The sequence below is a fragment of the Callospermophilus lateralis genome, chromosome 12 (assembly GCF_048772815.1).
Source record: "Callospermophilus lateralis isolate mCalLat2 chromosome 12, mCalLat2.hap1, whole genome shotgun sequence".
Classification (NCBI taxonomy): Eukaryota; Metazoa; Chordata; class Mammalia; order Rodentia; family Sciuridae; genus Callospermophilus; species Callospermophilus lateralis.
In genome coordinates this window covers 55,217,525-55,223,391 of record NC_135316.1, presented here as the reverse complement: position 1 = coordinate 55,223,391, position 5,867 = coordinate 55,217,525, and the positions used below count along the sequence as shown (strand labels likewise).

General features: G+C 30.1%; 1 pseudogene; it reads right to left on the bottom strand.

Annotated features, from left to right (window-relative positions):
- Positions 1-510: 510 nt before the first annotated feature.
- On the bottom strand, positions 511-624 carry LOC143411907 (U6 spliceosomal RNA; annotated as a pseudogene).
- Positions 625-5,867: the final 5,243 nt, after the last annotated feature.

Below are 5,867 nucleotides of genomic sequence, written 5' to 3'. Positions count from 1 at the left end.
GAAATAGTGGATACAGAGAGCTAACTGTGTATGTACACAAACTGTGTGAATGTGAATATTTGATATATATATATATATACATATATATATATATATATATTCATATATATAAATGAATTGTATTTGTCTGTGTGTAGAAACTTTGTATATTCAACATAAACTCAGTATGTGGTAGTTCAAAATGATTATTGAACTGATGTTTCAAAAAAATCCTTAGGTCTACTAGAATTAACTTTACATGAAGTCACAAAAACTAAGTGGTTAGCTCATACATTGTAAAAAGAAAATAATGGTGAGTAACACTGGAATATAAGAAATGATGTTGGTGGTATTTGTGCAAATCTAATTGTACAACAGGGACTATCTCCTTGTATATTTTAATAGACAAAGAACAATATGATGACTTTATGCATTCAGAAGTGTTAGGTGAAATCAAACCATAGCTTTCATTATCAATGTTGTAAGAAAAGTTAGCAGTACTTAAATGCTACCTGTTACTAAGAAAAAAAAAAAAATATATATATATATGCACTTCACAAATGTGCATGTCATACTTGCACAGGAGCCATACTGATATTTTCTGCATTTTTCCCATTTTAGTGTATGTGATGCCAAAGTGAGCACACTAAGGAAAATTTGTGACGTTTATAATGTTTAGTCTAACAATAAATTGGATATTTAATATGCTAGTGTATATCATTAATATTAATATTTATTTCCTTAACATTAATATGTAATTTTTACTATTATTGTTGATATGGTTCATCTAGATAAATAAAAGAAGGTGTCAGATTTGAAGAGGAGATAATTGATAATATAAAATTGAGATTAAAAAATATAATTTAGTAAAGATTAATAATGCTTTAGAAAGCAAAATTTCTAGAGTCTAATTCCTACTCAAATATTACCAGCTGTAAAAAGTTTGTGGAATTTATTTCAATATCTTTGACAATAACAAATTTTAATCATGCATTTAATTTAATCGGTGTCTTCACATTTGTTTTCTTATACAAACTTAATCTAATTTTTTCTTCTGTTAGGTAAAAATCACAGGTGATTAATATCATGAACATCTAAGTAAATCTTAAGTGCAATCTTACCTGATTCTATGGATTGCCTATGGTCTGAGGGTCTACCAAGACTTTATATGCTGAAATTGAACTCCCATTGTGAGGTGTTAAAAGGGCAAAAATTTAATACAATGGTGATTAGAACTGGGCCTTTGGGAAGTGGTTAGAATTTAATCAGGTCATTAGGTTGCAGCTCTCATGATTGAATCCTGGTAGCTTTATAAGAAGAGGGTGAGAAAGAGACAGTTATACATACAGACACATGCTCTTTGTCTATTGCTTTCTGATGCCCCATATTACCTTGGGACTCTGCCAGAAAAGAGGACATCACCAGATCCAGTCCCTGGATCTTACACCTTCAAAACTGTAAGCAAAAGTAAATCTCTTTTCTTTTTAATTTCTAGTCTGTGCTATGTGATATTAGCAACACAAGACAGATGCGTATGCCTAAAGCTACCCGTGTCATCTTTGTAAGTTGTTCTTTCAGGTTTCACAGGATGTTTATCTGTAACACCTTGCATATGGTAGTGTATGAGGATTTCAGTTTCTGCATATCTTTGCCAATATAGTTGTTACTTCCCTTTTGATTGAAGCAATCCTAGGGTATGTGAAATCATACCTAATTGTTGACTCAGTGTAGATTGGAGGTTCTTGAAATCTCAAAATTTCAGAATCAAGTATATCAGAATCATTGTAAATAAATACTGTTTTTTTTTTCTTTTTTTCTTCTTCCTTCTTCAGGAAAATTTTTTTTAAAAAAGAAAAGGAAACCTCATAGAAATGTATCACTAGACCTAGTCAATAAGTGGGGGAAATTGTGTGACAGCAATATATTACCAGGCCTATGTTTCAACCATTGACTACAACTGCAATCTGATTAGTTGAGTAATATAAAAAATAGCATGTAATGTAACACCTGTAAGATATCACAGATTTTCCTATTTACCTTACAATTTTATAAATTGTGTGAATAATTTACTTAACAAAATGGGAAGTACAATTTCTCTATCTCCAGGTGGTAATATTTTTATTTAAAATAATTAATATTCTAAATGGAAAACAGAGCCTAATAAAATTACATATGTATTTACAACATTTTTTAAAGAAAGGTAATGCTTTAAGAAATTTTTAAGGAATTGCTGAATAACAAACTCAAAGGAAAAACACATCTATTTACATACTATAGATAAATATATGTACAAACAAATACACACACAGATATGTAACTATATATAAATTGGTACTGGTTACTGAGTTACAGAGTCAGAATTGAAAAACTTCAAGCCAGGTAACCATACAATAGAATAAAAAACTTAAAATTTCTCAATTTCTAAATAAATTATTTAGTTTTGAATAATTGACATGTATAAAAATATTTAAATATATAAGAATTTTCTAGAGTAGCACATTCAAATAATACATTTTCTTATAAAATACACTGATAAGGTTAATATATTTCACTATGAATGCACAAATCTGTTAACTAGGTAATCAGTAGTTGTTATCTATATTATAAATACTATAACATAAATGTGGTTTTCTGGTTTTTAATGTAAAAGAATTAAATTAATAACAGAAAGTTTATTAACTAGAATATAACAATAAAGCTTATTTTGGTCTTTGAGGGTATTTTTGTGCTTACAATCATGCTTAAATGCATTTTAATGAATATTCTTCATTTCTAGAAAAATACATATTTGTCTAATAGTCAAGTCATTTAAATTCAATAAGACAGTAATATAGGAGCTGAATTTGAAACTAGAATCAATGATAAACTACCAATACTTGGGTATTTTTAATTGGTTTTGTATTTTCTTTAAATTGTCTTACTTTAAGTTATACATATAATCTTTAGACAACTTTTGGGAACTTTGTATTTTGCATTCATATATTTATGTTAGAATGGATTTTCTCTAATATTTTCTCTTGATATTGCTTTTTTTGAGAATAATAGATATAAGTATTTTGGATATTTTGTCAATCCTCAAATGGCTATAACATCAAGTTTTGCTTCCTCTAATTTACTCTAAAAGATATCCTAAAAATAATTAAGTTTGTTAAGTATTCTCTGTACATTAGTGAGATCAACCACTATAAAAACGCATTAACATAGGTGACCTGTAGCCCCTTTCTTGATTTTGAATCCAAAAGGGATTTTTTTTTTCTTAACTGGGTGGCATGGTCTGAGTGTCCCCTCAGAATCATGTGCTGGAATTTAATCTCCAATATAACAAAATTAAGACTTTTAGTCTTGTGAAAAAATGATTATGGATTTGAAACTTATTATAAAGCTGGAGGAAACTAGTCTATAGTAGTTTAGGTTTTTGTTTTGTTTTGTTTGCTCTTGTGCTTTCTATAATGGGAAGAAACAATTTCCTCCCCAAATTATATACAAATGGTACCATTTTGTAAGTGAAGAGAGGAACCCTCATCATACACCATATCTGCTGGTGCTTTGATCTTGAACTTCCCAACCTTAAGAATTGTGAGAAATCTCTATTATTCATAAATTACCCAATCTGTAATATTTTAATATAGCAACAGAAACAGACTAATATAACTGTATAATACATAATTCTTTGGGTATTTTTAATTTAAGTAATGTGTTTTCTCATTGTTTTCATATAATTAAGAAGGTTACATTAAAATAGTGTTCACTTAGAAACATAGAAACCACAAAAATTTCATTGCCTACCCATTAAATTTTCCTTTTTTTTGCCTGGTATCCAGAGGTTGTCTGTCTTTTGTTAATGTAGCAATGATGACAATTAATTAGATTTAGCAAAAGATTGCCATTTTTCTCTTCATTTATATGCTCAATCCAGCAAAAGAAAAAAAATCTGTTTCTGGAAAATACTTAGAATTCTAGAAAAGTGCTCCATGAAAAAAATAGATACTTTCATTATATGTATTGTATTTGTCTTATATATAAATGCTCCTCCAAAATAAGTCTTACAAAATTTGAGTTTTCTTTAAAGGTAAGTTCTCTGTTTAATGGATTTACAAACCCTTAAGGGTATCCTATTGTGGGGACAACTGTACAGAGTACTGCATACATGGTGTATGTTAAGGGAGCTGAGTGGCAGGCCCCTCCTCTCCTGCTAGGCATGTGAGCAGCAGGTTGCTTACCCTGTAGATACAGCCCTGGGTGTGAGGCCATGGGCTTGCTTCAAGACCCACTCTTCAATTGGTTGCTGTAAGGGGAGTTAGCAGAAATTGCATTGGTGGCTGACTAGAATCAGCTTAGCTATTGCCTGAGTATGTCTATACATGGTAACTGCACAATAAAATCAGACCTGCTTCCTGCTTGGTCTCTGGAGGTCTTGATTAGCACCTCCACAGCCACACTCTCCTCTAACCTGTTCCATGAGCCTCCTCGATGGAGGAGAGAGAGCCCACACATCCTATCATATTTATTTTCTTTAAACAATTATGTATATTGTTGAAGATTCTTACATTGTAAATAATTAAGAAATATATTTTGTAAATGGACATTCAAAACTTTAAAGTAGGATCAATTTTGCTAAACTTTTTGTAGTTGTTATGAACAAGAATGTTTCTAACTTCTTTGAACACTATTAAACATAAAATAAATTAACAATTTACACAAAAGTAGAAAAATATCAAAAATTAGTGCCTTACTAGAGGCCATTTAATACCATGAAAATTTTCAGTTATTAATGATAGAACACAAATAATACTTTATAAGCTAAAATATTGCCTTCAGTCTACTGTCAAGAAAGGATTTTACCATGATGTATTTATGACATATACAGAAATGCTGTCATTACTTCAGAAGAAATTTTGAAAATGACAATAATCTAAATCCATAGAATAGAGAATATTAACAATTCAAATATTTTCTATGTATAGTAATGAATTTTGGCATTTCCTACACAATCATTTGGTGACCTCTAAGTCACTATAGTTCATAAGTGTCCATGTTACATTAAAACACCTCAATGGTAGGGAAGATTTTTGTATTTAAGTTTATAAATGTGTTGATAAAAAAAAATGACACCAGAGAGAGATTAGGTGTCTGAATCATGTATTATCTTAAATATACTAATTCTGAAAAAAATAGGATCTATAATGAAGTTCCCATGTAAAAGACCATTGTAATATTTCTCTGAGTGCTTAAATTACAAATTCACATATGTTTTCATGGGATATTCTAAATACTTTGCTTATATGGAATTTCCTTTGTCAAACTCTTCTGTGGGTTCTCCTCCAAAAAAACATATTAACTTTTGTGATTGCCAATTTGAAAATGCCTTCAAATTAGTGTCATATTAGAGAAACTCATCTTACATATGAAATATAATAACTATAGAAGGTTTTCCAATTAATAAGAAATACTATTATTAATAATAATTGTAATTATTACAATTATTACAATTATTCTCCTCAACATCTGGAGAAATAGACTGAGATAATGCTATTTTTTTCTTTTATGGTACCTGGGATTGAACCCAGAGTTGCTTAACCACTGAGCCACATCTGCATTCTTTTGTTTATTTTTTATTTTGAGACAGTCTCACTAAGTTGCTTAGGGACTTGTTAAATTGTTGAGGCTGCTCTCCTGCCTCAGCCTCCCAAGCTGATGGAATTACAGCTGTGTGCCCAATCATTCTATTATTTTTCCCTGTGCTGTAGTGTTTAGGGAGGAACTTGTTGAGAAAGCAGGTGGCACAGTGTCAGAGCAGATAATATCTAACAGCACCTTGAATTTAACAGTGGCACTTTTTTTTTTCCTTTTTTTTTCTTTCTCTTTGGTCTTAAACAGGTGTTGATGTC